Source organism: Aquila chrysaetos, chromosome Z (genome assembly GCF_900496995.4).
Source record: "Aquila chrysaetos chrysaetos chromosome Z, bAquChr1.4, whole genome shotgun sequence".
Lineage (NCBI taxonomy): Eukaryota > Metazoa > Chordata > Aves > Accipitriformes > Accipitridae > Aquila > Aquila chrysaetos.
The window spans coordinates 5,943,466-5,962,663 of NC_044030.1; positions in this window are offsets into that span (position 1 = coordinate 5,943,466).

Sequence of the window (19,198 nt, forward strand, 5' to 3'; positions counted from 1 at the left end):
ATGGCTTTCTAAGACACTGGGCAGGTGGAAACAGAATCTGTTCATAAGGAAATGGCACAAACCAATTATTTAAAATTTGTAGCATTTCTTTAACTTTTTTTTCAAAGGTTGAAACAAAAACAGTAAAAAAAAAAACAAAATCAGGAAAGCTAGGTTTACCACCAATTAAATATATCTTGGAGAAGTGGTGACCAAAAGTTAGTATTCTTCCAACTGCTGTGCCTTCACCTCTATCATACTTACTGGGTGGACATGGAATAACCTGTTTGGAGGAAAAAAGTCCATGGGGTACATGGAAGTCCAGTCAGATCTCACATTAAAAAAAACCTGAACTGTCAAATTTTCTCCCCTGAATTATTCTATGTCCTATACCAAACCATCAAAGTAGGTAAAAATAACCACATTTATGTACAACTCTGTGTGACTAATGTGTGAATTTTTTTTTAAATTATGAACTTGTGTTATAAAACTGCACACAAATGGCCATTCCTGCATGCAACTCATAGTCTAATGGATGTGCCTACATTTAGGCTATACAGCCCCAAACAGACTATAAAGTGCTATTTTCTTTATTAGTGAAAATAAAATGCACTTTCATTTATAAAAAGCAAAGAACAGACTTAATACTTTGTGGAACTACTGATCTGTAACACTGTTGGAAGCACTTAAAGATGTTTACATGTTCCAGCACTCTATGCCCCATCTAGAATTCATTTTATTTTAAAGTAGCCTCTATGTTTATGGATAATTCAGTTCTCTTTCCTAAAAACTTTTAGCTATCTTCCACTTCCACATATGTTGGTCTAAGGAGGATTGTACAAGTATTGACACAAAATATAACGTGCCCTTGAAGCTTAAAAAATAATTATTAGGTTAGTGATCATTAACAGGTTTTAAAACTGTGATTAATTATCCTATGCTAATAAACTGTCATCTGATTTGCAAATAGCACTATGGCATATCATTTCCATGGAAATAGACTTGTATATAGAGTTATAGTTTTATATATATGTCTAAAGCAGTCAATAAAATACACATTTTTATTCAGCAGTTGAAGTAGCACTGTGATCCAGCCTTGATTCACAGTAAGCTTTGAAAGTTAGTATTATTTATAATTTAGCTATAGAGTATTTTGTGCAATATATTATATATAGTTTACTGGTTATTCTAATTTCTACAGCTATTTCTACACTTCAATACACAAAATCTACTGAAGATGCTTTACAGTGAAATACCACATTATAATACAGCACACCAGCCTCTACTCCACTGTGTGGGAGACCTTCTGGACAGCTGCAAGTGACACCATGTTCTGCACTAGCAGAATGCTTTGCTGTTGGAGAACAGCATCACTTGGCTCAGCCTGTAAAGCCATTGTATAAGTATTAGCAAGCAACAGTGAGAAATATACATGGCATGTTAAAATAGCATCTTTAAAATATCGACTACATCTATAACAGGAAAAAAAGGCAAAATGGGCTCTAGAGATCCACAGTACTTCTCCAAGCATGTGATGCACACAAGGACTGCAAAATCTTACATGCAAATAGTTTAGTGAGACATAAAAACAGGGCAGCTGGCTGAGGCACGTGCTGTGTTTAACTGGGATGTACTCCACTGACCAGTGAAGTAAATTTATGCACATGAATTGATGCAAGTAAATGTAATTTTGCTACAGATTTCAGTATCATGTGTTTAATGCTAGTGCATGAGATAAGTAGCTGCCATTAGATTTTGAACACAATTTCTGGAATGCAAGTGTGTAGGATCATGTTTTAGGAGAAGCAAATCGATTTGCAGGTTGTAAACATTTCTTACAAAGAGCCCTGAATAACATTCCCAAAAGGAAAGAGTGATATTGTATATTGGATGTTTTCAGTCTCCATAAATCTCAATAAAGTGGGACTCGTTGCTTCGTAGGAAGTGTAAGGGGAGTTGCATTTTTTTGTTTTCATGTAAGGTTACAGCGGTTGCTGACTTCAAGATTTTGATACCAACTCTTTGTTGAAAAACAGTCATTACAAGCACAGAAAGGGGTCACAATTTTCCAAATGAACTCTTTAACTAATAGATTTAAATTAGTTCCTATTTAACAAAAAATGAACACAGTGAAGCACTGCATGTGTTTGCCAACAAAATGCTCTGCTTAACTATGTGTCATTGTTGTGCATCCCCATGACAAGAAAAACCTTGAAACGATACATGGTATTATGTTTTATTTAAGATCCAGTTATACCACATCAGCCCAAAAGGACAATGACCCTCAATTTCAGATAATCCCTATTTTTCTAAGTTAAACTATTTAAGATGCGGAATAACCCTCATCTTGCTTTCAGGTAAATGTAGTATTTCTTGAAAGCATTCTCTTTTGGGTTCACTGAAAGATTTCCGCACTGCATTAACATATAAAAGCTTTTTCTGATTGTTTTTATTTAAGAAATTTGTCTCCCTCACATCATATCTTCCTTACATCACATCTTCCCTTATCCAGTTGCAAGGAACAATGAGGAAAGAAACAGGAAGAGCCAGCAGATCAATACCTGTCTCTAAGCCTGGCATCACTGGCAGAATTTGGGTGTTTTTTTGATCATGCGTCGGTCTACACAATACCAGGCCTGCTGGCAACAGATGGGGTACACCTGTCTCAGAGCAGGAAAAGGACCTTTGCGCAGGAGTTAGCAGGGGTCACTGAAAGAGCTTTAACTAGGTTTGAAAGGGGAAAGGGATAAAACCAGGCTTGCTAGAGATAAGCCTGAGGGCAGCAAGCCAATGTTTGAGGGACAACGTGCTAGCAACGTTCTTTGGTCTGCCATCTCAGTGGAGGTAGGGGGTGGAGATCCACATGGCAGCAAAGACACAATAGGTATTGATGTGTTAGAAACCACAGAAGTGCCTGAGAATGGTCACATAGGAACTAGGGCTTCTCCCCCAAAAAAGGTGGTGGGATCAATAGCCCGACTGAAGTGCATCTACACCAATGCACATAGTATGGGCAACAAACAGGAGCAGTTGGAAGCCGTTGTGTAGCTGGAAAACTATGATACAGTTGGAATCATGGAAACATGGTGGGATGACTCACACAACCGGAGTGCTGCAATGGATGGCCCTTCAGAAGGGGTAGGCAAGGAAGGAGAGGCGGTGCGGCAGCCCTGTATGTCAGGGAGTGTTTTGACTGTCTAGAGCTTGATGGCAATAAAAGGGTAGACAGTTTACGGGTAAGAATCAGGGGCAAAGACAGCATGGCAGACATCATGGCAGGAGCCTGTTATAGACCACCCAACCAGAATGAAGAGACAGATGAAATATTCTATAGGCAGCTGAGAGAAGTCTCATGATCGCTAGCCCTTGTCCTTGTGGGGGACTTCAACTTACCAGATGTCAGCAGGAAATACAATACAGCGGAGACGAAATAGTCAAGGAGGTTCTTGGAGTGTGTGGAAGAGAACTTCCTGACACAGCTGGTGAGGGAGCCATCTAGGGAAGGTGCCCATCTAGACCTGTTGTTTGTGAACAGAGAAGGACTTGTGAGTGATGTGATGGTTGGAGACTGTCTTAGGCATAGCGATCATGAAATGATAGAGTTTTCAATTCTCAGAGAAGTAAGAAGGGGGGTCAGCAGAACTGCTACCTTGGACTTCTAGAGGGCAGACTTTGGCCTGTTTAGGAGCCTGGCTGACAGAGTCCCTTGGGAGGCAGTCCTGAAGGGCAAAGGAGTCCAGAAAGGCTGGACATTTTTCAAGAAGGAAATCTTAAAGGCACAGGAGCAGGCCGTCCCCATGTGCCAAAAGACGAGCTGGTGGGGAAGAAGATGAGCCTGTCCGAACAGAGAGCTTTGAGTGGAACTCAGGAAAAAAAGGAGTGTTTATGACCTTTGGAAGAAGGGGCAAGCCACTCAGGAGGACTACAAGGATGTCATGAGGTTATGCAGGGAGTAAATTACAAGCACCAAAGCTGAACTAGAACTTAATCTGGCTACTGCCATAAAAGACAACAAAAAAGGTTTCTATAAATACATTAGAAACAAAAGGAGGGCTAAGGACAATTTCCATCCTTTATTGGATGGGGGGGGAAACACAATGACAAAGGATGAGCAAAAGGTTGAGGTTCTTAATGCCTTCTTTGCCTCAATCTTTAATAGTTAGACCAGTTTTCTCAGGGTACCCAGTCCCCTGAGCTGGAAGACAGGGATAGGGAACAGAATGAAGCCCCCATAATGCAGGGGAAATGGTTAGCAACCTGCTACACCACTGAGACATGCTCAAGTGTATGGGTCTGGATGGGATCCACCCAAGGGTACTGAGGTTGCTGACAGAAGTGCTCTCCAAAGCACTTTCAGTCATTTATCAGCAGTCCTGGCTAACTGAGGAGGTCCCAGTTGACTGGAAGTTAGCAAATGTGACACCCATCTACAAGAACAACCAGAAGGAGAATCTGGGGAACTACAGGCCTGTCTGTCTGACCTTGGTGACAGAAAAGGTTATGGAGTAGATCATCTTGAATGCCATCACATGGAACATACAGGACAACCAGGTGATTGGGCCCAGTCAGTATGGGTTTATGAAAGGCAGGTCCTGCTTGACTAACCTGATCTCCTTCTATGACAAGGTGACCTGCTTAGTGGATGAGGGAAAGGCTGTGGCTGTTGTCTATCTAGACTTTAGTAAAGCTTTTGACACCGTTTCCCACAGCAGTCTTCTGGAAAAACTGGATGCCCATGGCTTGGATGGGTGTACTCTTCTCTGGGTAAAAAACTGGCTGGATCGCTGGGCCCAAAGAGTGATGGTGACGGGAGTTAAATCCAGTTGGTGGCCAATCACAACTGGTGTTCCCCTGGGGTCTGTACTGGGGCCAGTTCTGTTTAATATCTTTATCAATGATTTGGATGAGGGGATCGAGTGCACCCTCAGTAAATTTGCAGATGACATCAAGTTGGACAGGAGTGTTGATCTGCTTGAGGCTCTGGAGATATCTGGACCAGCTGGATTGATGGGCTGAGGCCAGTTGTATGAGGTTCAACAAGGCCAAGTGCTGGGTCCTGCACTTCGGTCACAACAACCCCATGCAACGCTACAGGCTTGGGGAAGAGTGGCTGGAGAGATGCCTGGCAGAAAAGGTCCTGGGTGTGTTGGTCGACAGCCATCTGAATATGAGTCAGCAGTGTGCCCAGGTGGCCAAGAAGGCCAACGGCATCCTGGCCTGTATCAGAAATAGTGTGGCCAGCGGGAGCAGGGAAGTGATTGTCCCCCTGTATTCGTCAATGGTGAGAACACACCTCAAATACCGTGTTCAGTTTTGGGCCCCTCACTACAAGAAAGACGTTGAGGTGCTGGAACGTGTCCAGAGAAGGGCAACCAAGCTTGTGAAGGGTCTAGAGCACAAGTCTTATAAGGAGCGGCTGAGGGAGCTGGGGCTGTTTAGTCTGGAGAAAAGGAGGCTGAGGGGAGACCTTATTGCTCTCTACAACTACCTGAAAGGAGGTTGTAGGGAGGTGGGGTCAGTCTCTTCTCCCAAGTAACAAGTGATAGGATGAGAGGAAATGGCCTCAAATTGTGCCAGGGGAGGTTTAGGTTGGATATTAGGAAAAATTTCTTCACTAAAAGGGTTATCAAGCATAGGAAGAGGCTACACAGGGAAGTGGTTGAGTTACTGTCCTGGTTTCAGTTAATTGTCTTCCTACTAGCTGGTAAAGTGTTATGTTTTTGAGTTAGGTATGAGAAGAATGTTGATAACACACTGATGTTTTCAGTTGTTGCTAAGTAATGTTTAGTCTAAAGTCAAGGATTTTTCAGCTTCTGATGCCCAGCCAGCGAGAAAGCTGGAGGGGCACAAGAAGCTGGCACAGGACACGGCCAGGACAGCTGACCCAAACTGGCCAAAGGGGTATTCCATACCGTGTGATGTCATGTCTAGTATATAAACTGGGGGGAGTGGGGGTGGGGGGATCACGGCTCGGGGACTAGCTGGGCGTCGATCAGTGGGTGGTGAGCAATTGCATTGCACATCACTTGTATACTCCAATCCTTTTATTATTACTATTGTCATTTTATTAGTGTTATCATTATCATTATTAGTTTCTTCTTTTCTGTTCTATTAAACTGTTCTTACCTCAACCCACAAGCTTTACTTCTATTCCCAATTCTATCCCTCATCCCACTGGGTGTGGGGCGGAGTGAGTGAGCGACTGCGTGGTGCTTAGCTGCTGGCTGGGGTTAAACCATGACAGTCACCATCCCTGGAGGTATTTAAAAGATGTGTAGATGTGGCACTTCGGGACATGGTTCAGTGGTGGACTTGGCAGTGTTAGGTTTACGGTTGGACTTGGTGGTCTTAAAGGTCTTTTCTGACCTAAATGATTCCATGATTCTGTATTTCTTCCTAGCCCAACGTTTTGGTTGGTTGGGTTTTGCTATATACTTCTCATTATATCTTTTGGTACCTCCCTTTTGGCACTCAACTCTAGACACTTTGCCACCTCACAGTTAATTTTTGAGACTTAGGGAGATTCATAAAACTGTCCAAAACATGTAAAAACTAAGCTACACAACACTATAAACAAATTAGGAAAACAGCAGCATGCACTTACATTGCATTCAAATCTTGGGCTGCTTCTGGTGTTTTGTGTGTCTTTGTCACCAGAGAGGCTCCCACATTACACACAGTCATACTTTTATTTGGAAGGTTAATCCATACAGACAATGATGCTGAATTAAAACCTCTACTTTTTTTTTTTTAATTAAACTAGTGGTAGGATGGGGGAACCCTTATCTTCCTTCAGGGTCAATAGAAGCATATAATTATAAAACTCAGATGTTCCAGAAACCTAACATCAGGATTAGACAAAACAATTTTAAAACCATCCTGCAACTGTGTTGAACTATTTTACATGCAATGTACTATATCATCTTCTAATTAGTTGTATAGAGAGTAATAGCTAAAGTAAGTAATTGATATGATTTATTTAAACCTATTCAGAGCAGTAGCAGAATTCAGTAGGTAAGTTCGAAATTAGTTTAATATCACAGTCATCAGATTAAATTAATCTCTTTCCTGTGTCTCAATTTCCAACCTTCTACCTGCAAATCAGGGAGAATATTTGCGTCATTGAGTTACAGTGCTGAGTTTCAGTTACAGAGGAGGTTTGTATCATCAACAACAATTTAAGCTTGAGCATTACGCTTTCAGAAGAACAGCATTTGAAATAACCCTGCCTTTAGCTTTATGCTATAAATGTTTAGGTTAAATTCTTTTACAAAGCTGAAGAACAAGCACAGGAAGAGTATGGAAGAAGCATCAGTACTTTAGTAGCTTTATTAAATACATATTTTTAAAATATAGCCTGATGATAGCCAAAAGTTGAAAAGTACCACTGCACTCCCCAGATTAAATTCACTTTGTGGCAAACCTGAGCCAAGTAATATTTAATCTTTCTCTTTTCAGCCTACATGCCTTGACTTCCTTAAAATGTTGTGCAGGACCAGAAAACTGTAGAAGAGGTGTCAGTAGACCACAAATCTCTTGACTGCTACTGTTGGCTGTAACCACACAGCTATCTTACTTCCCCACATTTTGTTTTATCCATTTCATTAAACAGTCATCTATTAAGACAGAGAGTAGCTTCTGTGGATTGCAATGAAGACCAAGATTTGACCACCAGCTGCAGGCATCATAACTCTGCCAGCATGTATATGACATCTATAAGACGAGATGGGTTGCTGATTTATTTCCTTGGAGGCAACCCACACACTTTCATCTCTTTCTGATGACACTGAGCTAAATGTGAGGCTTTGGGTCAAGTAGTATGGACAGGGAATTTTCCATTGATGTTGGCAGTGAGTTTCATTGTTTAATCAGTGTCAAATTTGGCTATGAATCACTTTGGCTATGGCATCACTGCAAGTTGTTTTAGAAAGAAGTTAAAGTGGTTTCTTTTAACTGAAATTCTCTCAGCTGAGCCAGGATAGGGCTGTCTGTTATCACACACATTCTTTAGTAGCAGTTTCAAGTAGTCAAAAACCCCACATGGCATAGCTGGAGAGATCCCAATAGACAGTGGACAGACACATGCCATCTGCTACAGTACAGTCTCCAATATTTCTTGGACATCAAGTGAAAGCATCTTAGATAAGTTGATATCAAGTTGATCCTTACAGCACTTTTATTAAGTCAGAACAGAACTCTGAAGCAACAGTTTTGCTGCTTCTCCCCCCATCCCCTTCCCTTCCTGTTTTAAAATTAAGTTGATCATACACATTGATTTTTACCTGAGTTCAGACTTACCTTTTTTAAACATTTTAATTTTGTGGTTTTGTTAACAGCCCTTACTACATTGATTCAGAGTGCTCAACAGATCTTAATTCATGCTGACCTAAGTGAGCTTTTTGGAGTTTTCAATAATCTAACCAGCCTTCCCGTTTGGATTTTCAATTTTCTGTCAACTTTCTCAAGTTTTTCAGCTTGTCAGTCAGTCCCATAATCCAGACATCTTTTGAAGCTGTTCTATTTAGCTGACAAACATATACATTTCAAAAAGGTTAAAATGATTTGAGTTTTACAAAAACAGGGGAATCTAAATTTGTTTCCAGTACAGGTTCAACTACAAACTCGTCCTTCCAGCTAATAATTATACACCTCTGAATTGACATTGAATAATGCTATTCTGTTTAGAAATTCTGTGAGCAGTGATTTTTTAAAATTTCTCCTCTTAATTATTTTTCTTTGGGAAACATCGCATTTAAACTAAACTGCACTGTAAAATTAGAAAGCAAAGTAAAACTCAGAATATTTTATCATCTTTGGAAGATCATAAAAAGGCAGTTAATGCAGTCAAAATAAACCCCACAATCACAACCATCACTACACTTGTAAGAGAAGGATTTTCTCATTCCTGAAGTTCATCAGGTCATAAGACTATGCAAAGCACAGTAAAACATTATGTATCCTCAGCACAGTTTCTGAAACATTTTGAAGACTTTGGAGTGCTAATAAGCCATAAGGGAAGATTAGATAGTACTGCTCTTGGACATAAAGTTTTTGGTAAACTATTTCTTCTTAAAAAACTCGTAGCACAAGTCCATGGCAACATTGCAGTTGTACGAGTGATGTTTGACAGAAAAATCCATCCTTGATCCACAGTCATTTGTGGGCTCTGCACTAGACTACATAATCAAACACTGGATTCACTTTTGATTGTGGGAAAAGGCTTTGCTGACAGTAGTACTACTTCTGGCCACATCTCAGATTGCTTTAATACTTTTAAGCCTGTGAATTGTGTTTCTGCACATCTTAAGTTGACCACAGTGAGGACATTTCTTCTTTGGCATTTAACATGAAGATGGGGGTGGAAAGGGAAGAGAGAGAAGAAAGCTTCACACAGCTTTCCTGAAAATTAATTCACTAAGAATCAGTTCATAATGGAAGGATTATGAAAAAGCTATACAAGAGCTCAGGATTTAAAAAAAAATAATCAGAAATAGTACCAGAATACAGAAAGATTTTCATTTGGTTAATGCCTTTGTACACAGTTCAGCCACCAAAATTTTCATATGTGACAAGCAGAATAAGATAACTGTTCACAATTGGCTTCTAAAGAGTTCCAAGTCAGAAGTATTTGAGAATTGTTTTCTTCTTTTATCCTAAAATGGGAGGATGGAAAGGGCATAGGGGGAAGAGAATTCAACTTAACCAATTTCAAACTAAAAAATAAATTTCAAAATGTTCTAAACTGTGTAATCCCCAGTAGTATTCTTGTCAGTAGATTTGAGTATGCTTATATCTGAGTATACTCAATAAAATATACTCAAAATGAATTTGAATATACTCAGATATTGTCTCAGTAGATTTGAATACACCAAAAGCTTGTTCTTTGCATTAGGTTTCTGAACAAAATACCATTTGTTGTCCACAACTCAGCTTAATGTGGAAAAAAAAAAAAAAATCTATTTTCATTCTGTTTTTTCTGATGATAGTTTTGTACAGAACAGCAGGTGATACCTTATTGATCAGCAGCTGTTAAAGAAGTTAACACTGAATTATTTCTGTATTTAGGCTTTGGAAAAAATGCTCTCTAACAAATCTGTATGGTGATAATATAATATATCTAAACATCCAGCTGTAGTTGGCCCTGAGAAAGTTTCAAAGTACAACGGCAGAAGTGAATTTTCTTTCCAGGAAGAAAAACGTTTATGTTTTTTATACCTTCCTCCCTGTGTGAATTTTTGTCTTCATAACACAAAATGTTTTCATGGATATATAAAATTATCCTTTTCCTCTAGCCAGGTCCTTTGTTTGTGGAACTGGAGTCTCCTACTCCCTCTCTTTTCCAAGCAGAATTTTAAACAGTTTAATTTACTTTGACTCTTTCAGTTTATGACTCCTAACTGTCAAAATTTCTTGAAGCACATTTGCCTGAAACATACTGGTGCTTCTAGATGGCTGCAGCCCCAGGCATTAATTAACCACACGGTAAGTGTTATGCAGCTAAGCAGTCACAAAAGTATTCTTACTATAAGCCATATCCACTTGTATTTGTAGCACAGAACCGCTTCAACACCTTTGCTGTGGAAGCAGAATAGTTCTCCAATGTTAATACATGAAAAAACCACCAAACCTATACTAGCACTTCCTCACTTAGCAGAATTATTTTAATGTAAAGTCAGTTCAAATAAAAACCTGCATGGTTACCTGTAGATGCAATGCTGTTTCCACCTTTTGAGGTGGGGAGCAAGATCCCTCAGGTGTGTCTGATATGCCATAGCCTTTGTTGTATACAGATACAGATTTGGTATTATTCTGAAATTATCAATTAACACTTTTAGAATTCTCATCTTTCAAGTGTTAAGAGTGGGCAAGTTGCTCGGCCAGGGCAGACTCCTTGTTCTTACCAATTTTAATATATTAATTGAATTCTATTAATGACATCCTCTGAACTGTGAAAATGCTGTCTATTCCCCATAACCCAAAATTGTCCTGGTTTAAATCCATTAAATTAAATTATGTGATACAAAGGTTAATTAATCATGCATACCCAGCAGCAGAAAATCAGACATATAAACAGAATATTGATCTTCAAGGAGTCTGCTACTACTTGAAACCATGATGGAATTACCCACAGGTATGTTTCATGAGCTGTAGTGATATAATTAATGGTAATAAAGTCTGGCCTTGGTAGTTAATTAGATCAGCTATGGAGAACATTTCACAAAAGTGATTCCAGGAGCTCATGCACTATTTTAAAAACAGCAAGTCATTCCCTTTTTCACATGGATGTAGTTTGGAAATATCAGCCATTAACTAATAACAGTTGAATGAGAAGTCATCAGACAATAGTTTCTCTTAATAGTCCAGTGCAGTAAAGCTGACATCATTAAAATTAACATACTAAAATGGTTCTATACTACCAGTGTAGCAATATTTTACAATTCCTTTTCAAAATGCGGCAGTAGTACTCTATCTTTGCAGTATCATCGCTCTGTCTTTACAGTATCATTGCTGTATCATTGCCATAAAACTCTTCCATTACAACCCTCAAACTTACCTGACCAAAGCTCTCAAAATCCTTTCTGTAAGCCACATTTTAAGTTGTAATGAAAATTGCAGCTTTCTTTCTTAGAAATCATAAATGTTACTATCTCCTGTTAAATAAGTGAAAACATTGGTTTATATAATCATTTAATATGCTTAAGGTAACACAAGTAGGCTATATAGCCAACATAAGTAAAGTATGTAACCTAAACTTACATTTTTATATTTGTATATACATATACCTATGTATAAGTTATGTTATTTAAGACTACAGATGTTAGGTTATATTAAAATATCAGTCACATGTTCTGAATTCCTTTTCTTTTTATAGCCTGCATTAGGCAAATGGAAAGACATTGATGCTGCAGAAGCCAGTATGGTCTCTTACAGTACTCTCACAGTTACAGTAAAGTGCAATATGCATTTGCAAACACATGCACAACAACACTATGAAAATAACTCCTATTCAGACACTTTAAGACCTCAATTAAGTCAGTGCCCTATCAAAGAAAAGATAAAGATATTCATATAGGGCTGCTTTCCATTTTTAACTTTCTGGGTTTTACTTAATTCTTGGAACCTTGTACTATAGCTCTGTATTTTTAATGTTCTACTCTTGCGAGAGAAGGGTTTTAATTTCCATCCGTTACAAGGAATTTTATGACTAAAGAAATCTTAATCACAACAGTGTCCTCAATCTGCCTAGAAATAATAAAATTTTTAATGATTTGGTACTTTTGGAATTGGTTGAGCCAGTATAGAACTATCTCATATGGACTTTAATGGAGTTTCAGAATAAGATTAATGATGGGAGATGTATCATCTATACTGATAGTAACAGGTGTCTATAGGAATATTAAAACATGATCATGAGTGCTACACTGTGCTCAACCCATTTCAGTTACACAGAGATTTTTAAGCCTCATTTTTAATGCTTCATCTGTGTCTTCTGCAGTCAGATTTGTAGACAACTGGAAAAGTCTAAGCTTTGTAGAAACCAGGCCTTCAATGTGCGTGTGGAAAAAATGTTCAGAAAGTAGAACTTTTAATATGTGGAGGAGTATGACATTATCTGAAGTCCAAATCAGTCTTGTAAGGCTTCCATAGGAAAGATAAACCTGGAAAAGATGTGTAATCATGGAAATCTGAAAATGTTTAGAAATAATATAAGCCTAGGAAACCTAGTGTTTGAATGACTTTAACTACTACTGAAGGGGAAAGAAAAAAAGGTGTATTGTATGATCTGTAGCAGATGCAATAACATCCAAAGTATATAAAGAAAGCAAATGAACCTGTGCACACAAATAGTCCAGGCTGCATAGAGACAAAACCACTGAAACAGTACCTATAATAGAATTTAAGGAGAAGGTGAATTCCCCCATAAATCTTGCTTAGCCAGCTCTAGACGAAGAGGACCAATGCATGGACCTATATGCCCCAGCTTAAAGAACAAAACATGCAGGTTTCTTTAAGCTTCTGTTCTACTAGTCTGGAAGCCAGCAGAGCTCCCAGAGCAAGCACTGAGGTGCTTGATCTTGCACAGCAGCATTCAGGTAGTTTCATTAATAAGGAAAAATTAGTAATTTTTTGTTGCTTTTGTTAAAGTCCTTTTGTCAGAGCTGTCTTCCGGGGAGCCAGGGAGCCAACAGAGAGCCTGCATTAACCTGTGCACTTTCAGAAGAGTATTCTCACTCAACTGTAGTCAGTAAGTTTCTCATGGACCTGGACTACTACGCAGCCAAGAGGAAAATAACTAACTGGTTAAAAATACTCAAGTCAGAAGACATGGGCATGGGTCAGGCTCCCTGCTCCCCACGTTATCAGCTTTCTTTTTATTCACAAACCACTGGAGAAAGCACACATAGTCACAGGAATAAAAGACTCTTCTGAATCTTTTCTTACCTGCCAGGCCTTAAATACTTGGCTGGAGTCACATAAATTGTTCATAGTATAGGGAACAAAAAAAATGTTACATTTTTCTACACAGTGGCCCAGTTTTGTCAGAGGAAAGAAGAATTCTTTCATCAGCAGTTTTTGCCTAGGGGTAGGAGAGACAGGATTAAAAACTCCTTTTTCCTTCCCTACCTTGCACTCCAAAGGCTGAGGAGCTGGGGCAAGGCTTGCAGACCAAGGTTAGAAAACACAAGTTGGTCATGAACTACTTAGAAAACTGACAAAGAAGGTGGCAGATAAACAGAAGATTTTGTGATTGTGATTTTGAATTAAAGTATTTCAAACTTGTCTATGTCCTACATTATAAACTTAAGACCTTTAATGGATCTAATCCCAAACACTTTTTTCCTGTATTTCCCTAATAATATAAAGAAACTAACCTTTGAAGAAGGACTATGAAATGTAAAATGTGAAAGCTAGAAAAAAGGAGGAACTCTAATTGTAGGTGTCACAAAAGATTTGCCAGTCACCAAAACTGAGGAGCAGAGTTGACATGATTAACACAAAAATCAAGGTAAATACTGGGTTCAACATACAAGCTAGAGACTCAGGGGAAAGAAAACATGCACCTATATCATTTTACTTGCTGCATGATTGACCAGCTTTCATACCTGGTTGGAAGGTTAAACTAAGAGCAAAGCCTACAGCTGCCTTCTGCCTTCAAATGAAACAAAATTGTCCCTGGCAGCAGCTTAAGTTGTTTCTCGGACAGCCATCTAGGTAGCATTAGCCTTTGCAGAAAAGCAAACTCTCTCCTAAATTAAAGTACAAAACTTAATCTCTACAGTCAAATGACATTTCACCAGTGAAATTACAAGTTACAGTTGTGTTCCTCAACAGAAGTTGTATACTGCAGTGGGTTTTCTTGAGCTTCCCTCAGTTGAGGAAACAGACTTAGCCATTAGTAATTCATGCACAGACAACCAATTACACAGGTGTAGTTGCTTCGTATGGCTCAAGAAGTTGAGGTGTTTAAGTCAGTACTGTAAAGTGTTAAACTTTGTTGCTAGAAAAACATCTTGCTGTTGTTTAGCACTTCTTAACAAGTAGGTGTTAAAATCTACACGACAGCAGGTTACTAACAGCACAATTATGTAATAGTTTATATGCATTTTATAAATATCAAAATTCAAAGACAGAAAATGAATCTCACTTTTAAACAGTTTTCCAAATGAATGCAAAAAACAGAAGTGCAGTTGTGCAAGAAAAAAAGTTAGAAAAATACTGATTTTTAAAGTTAGCAGTTATACAAGTATCACTGAAGAGAAAGATTAGCAAAGGTTTCTAATCTGCTCTAAGCCTGGGTTTCCTAGGTAATCACTGCAGAAAAATCCGAAAATATTGATCTCCCATCAGTCAATGGGAACATGGTACTTGTTACACTATATCCAGCCACATTTGTCACTTTTTAATCCTATTGGTCCATTTTTTCAGAAAAATTGCTGTTACCTAACTAAAGGAAACTTAAAATAAATAGCACAAGCACCAAAATAACCTAAAAATTATGAACCACATCTTTCATAGTGTATTAGAGCCAATATGCTAATATGTCTCAAACTCAGTTAACCTGCAAGACTAAGCTTTTCTGTGTGCAACTTACTTTCAGAAACAATAAATGCCAATTTTGTTATTGGTGGAAGCTGGTTTCCTAAACTACCATGGAATAGTGTTAAAACCTATACTTAATAAAACCCACACTTAAATCAAATAGGAACAGATCACCTTTATCTAACAAACCCGGGAGTCAGGACATCTTTAGCCAGAAAACTTCCAAGTGAAGCTGCCTTCTGGCAGCTGCACAAAGCAGTGTGAGCTGGAACTGGAGAAGATGCTTGGACAATAAAGCCCTGATAACTTGTACTCAAAGAGTTGAGTTTAAGGCCTAAATTTATTGATTTCAAGGCTAACTTCATCACCAGCATTACCAGCTTCCACATCAGTAGATATACATAGCCAGTACAGGAGTAAACAGATCTTGAATAACAGGGTTTACTCGACTGCGTGGAATAATAAACAGGTGAAAAACGTTTTCAGTTGCCAGAGACAGAGCTCTGAAAGACTAGCTATAGCTGTAACTTGCATACATCTTGGCCTAACACTAATGTCCAGAGATACACTGGCCTCTATTGCTGTCGTGGTTTAACCCCAGCCAGCAACTAAGCACCACGCAGCCGCTCACTCACTCCCCCCCCACCCAGTGGGATGGGGGAGAAAATCGGGAAAAAGAAGCAAAACCCACGGTTTGAGATAAGAACAGTTTAATAGAACAGAAAAGAAGAAACGGATAATGATAATGATAACACTAATAAAATGACAACAGCAATAATGAAAGGATTGGAATGTACAAATGATGCGCAGTGCAATTGCTCACCACCCGCCGACCGGCACCCAGCTAGTCCCCCGAGCGGCGATTCCCCGCCCCCACTTCCCAGTTCCTATACTAGATGGGACGTCATATGGTATGGAATACCCTGTTGGCCAGTTTGGGTCAGGTGCCCTGGCTGTGTCCTGTGCCAACTTCTTGTGCCCCTCCAGCTTTCTCGCTGGCTGGGCATGAGAAGCTGAAAAATCCTTGACATTAGTCTAAACACTACTAGCAGCAACTGAAAACATCAGTGTTATCAACATTCTTCTCATACTGAACTCAAAACATAGCACCGTACCAGCTACTAGGAAGACAGTTAACTCTATCCCAGCTGAAACTAGGACAATTGCTAAAGCCAAACACAAGGCAATGTTTGAAAAGAGTATAGCCTCCTCAAGCCATACAGCAGAAACAGTCAGGGAACCCAGAGGTCTGTTTCTTTCTGTGTCTGGATTCCAGATTTTCTAATCAATAGCAAAAGTGAGACATAGCAATGGAATTGGTTTCTGGAAGATTTTCCAGGGAAGAAAAAAAAAAGATGAAAAATACAGGTGAAAAAGAAAGGCTAAAGAGCCTGATTCTATTAAAGAATGATGCATAGATAATAAATAGTAAACTCAATGTCAGCCCTTAACGCTCTCAACATGCTACAGCTGTTGCTAGAAAAGCCCTCTTGGCAAAGGGAACACATCACCTGCAAGTCATAAGGAAGTAGAAAACAGGCACTGTCTGTACTGATGCAACCATGCACAGCATCAGGAGGAACAGTCTTTCATGCGACCACTTTAGAGTCAGGATCACATGCAAAAATGATGGAGGATTAGCAACGCATTTGTCCAAAGTTCGAAACAGTATTTCAGCAGTAGTGCCACTTGGGACTTGTACATCTACATAAATGAATGTTTTCACTTTCCTTTTACCTTAGAATCAACTCTAAACACTATTAATAACACAATATAAACTATCCTGACAATGTTCATAGTAAAAATGTAAATTCTGAGGTGACAGACCCTGGACTCAACTTCCCTTTCCAGCAAAGAGAAAAAAATCCATTAAAAAGAGTTTAGACTATTTAAAGTCTGAGGTACTGAAGTGCAAATTGACCCTGCCACTGCAAACACTAATGGCATCCCTCTATTGAGTATTGTAACTCAGAATAGTCTATTTTTATAAGCAGTTGCTGACAGAACATAACAGTTTCAAAGAGATGGGCTACACCAGACTAAAAGGGGTCAGCATCAGACCTTTGTCATAGTACTATGGCTTTGGAGAATCAATATTTTTCATTTTGTTATACATGAAAGCAAATCTCTTCCCATTCACCCAGAGACATATTGTCTAGAGCCATTATTTAATTTGTTTCCTTGAAGGACATATCTTAAGAACATTAAAATATTTACAGGATTTATGCCTGTTTAATAGCCTAAAAAAATACTGTGCAAGAAAATTCACTTTTGTTTTCATGTTCAAGAGGTGTCTTTAGTCCATATTTAGTTAAAGGAAAAGTTAATGTTTTGAAGGAACTTCTATGGCCATTATGTTATCAGAATCCAGAATTCAATTCTTCTTGCATTATTTATGAAGTTACAGGATATAGACTAAAGTCCAGTGGCTCTAGGGATCTTTTCACCTCATGTATTAATGAGATCTTTGGGAAAATAAATTTCAGATTCAATAGCCAATAAGATGGTAAACAACCTTTCTAATGAACTTTGCTATGTATGTCTCAGAGAAGTATCAGCTCAGAAGAGACAGATCCTGCAGTTAGGACACTTATCCCGTGAGACCCTTGAACAAGTAGTCCTTCAATCAGCATGCTACTTGTTCTCATTTGCCCTACTCAAAAATATATTCAGGACTGGAATGGTTAAAAAACTGTTTTCAGCAGAATTAAAAGTGGTATGTATGACTCCCTCTATAGTCTGGAGAAACCGATGCATACACATTCCAGAGCAGTTTATCCCATCTATTTAGAGCACTAACCTCTAGATGAATCAACCTGACAGGTTTTCACTGATTGTACGGGTATCTCAGACCAGATGGCTAAAGCTGGGGCAATGGGACAGGGCCTAAGGGTCAAACCTTCAAAGACCTTTTGGTGCCTGGGGCAGAGGTACAATATACTTGACAGACTTTTCACTTCTGTGAAGGCTGAAAAAGAAACTCCCACCCGTCTCACCGTACAAAGAGAGTTAGCAAAAATAAGACTAAAACAGGATGAAAGAACTTACTGGCAAAGTTCCAGCAGCAAATTAAGAGAGACCTTAAAGAGAGAAATGAGCTACTTAAATCAGTTCCCATAAAATGCAAAGCCAAAACCAATTGGCAGGATTCTACAGATTTTATGTCTTACTGTGAAAATGGTCTTCCTGTACAGTGGGCACATATATTGCCTATTACAACACTTTCTGCCCTTCTTTTCAATCTGCACTTCTCCTTTCAAGCAGATAACATGGCAAGGGTTGCACATTTACTATGGAAGTGGGTGAAGGCTAATGTTTCAGCAAAGAGCTGATTCATCATGGAATTCTGTGTTGTTGGTTTTTTTTTTTTTATTTTTAGTGCTGGATTAAAGTTTGAACTTTCATACTGATCTGGGTTTGATGAATCCCAGCTATTTTTACAGAAGGTCAGAATTCTTTCCTCCATTTTAGCCTCCCTAAGTGTAGAACAAATGACAAGATACCACAGTGCACCCTAGAAAATCAGCATACTCCCTCAGAAGCTTATGACTACTGAGGTAAATATATACCAGGAAAAGCGAAACATTCTGTAAGTTCCTTAAAAGATCAATAAAGCAGGAATTAAGATTTGCCTTTATGGTTCTCTCACACTGCATCAATATAATAAACTTTCTTTAGCTTAACATTTCTTTTTTCAGTTTACTTTGTGCCAAGTATCAGTCTCCTTAATACAGCAGCATTACAGCCTGGCAGAGCTAATTTGGAGCCATCTCCAGAACAGTTTTGTTCCCAATTTATGGAAGGATTTTATTAAATGTGCCAAGGCTACTAATATAAGGCTTAACACAGCAGTGACATTTCTCATGCCAAGATGTGTACTACTGTGTTCAGATAAATTCTACTTAAATATTGTAAGTGGTTATTAGGAAAACTGCACTTCTTTGATTCAAGCCCAAGTTACATAAGATGACTGTTTCAAGCATACATCAGTTTGATTTTTATTCTTCCTTCAAGTTTTGGCCTATAGCATTTAGAACTAGTCAGAAATGGTGTTACAAATGTTCGAGAAACACCATCATAAAAATCTTTATTCATTTCAGCAACTTCCTTGCTTTTGCAATTGTCCTGCCTGATGATTGTTGCACATTTCATTAACAGTGTAATAGGCAAGTAGGGA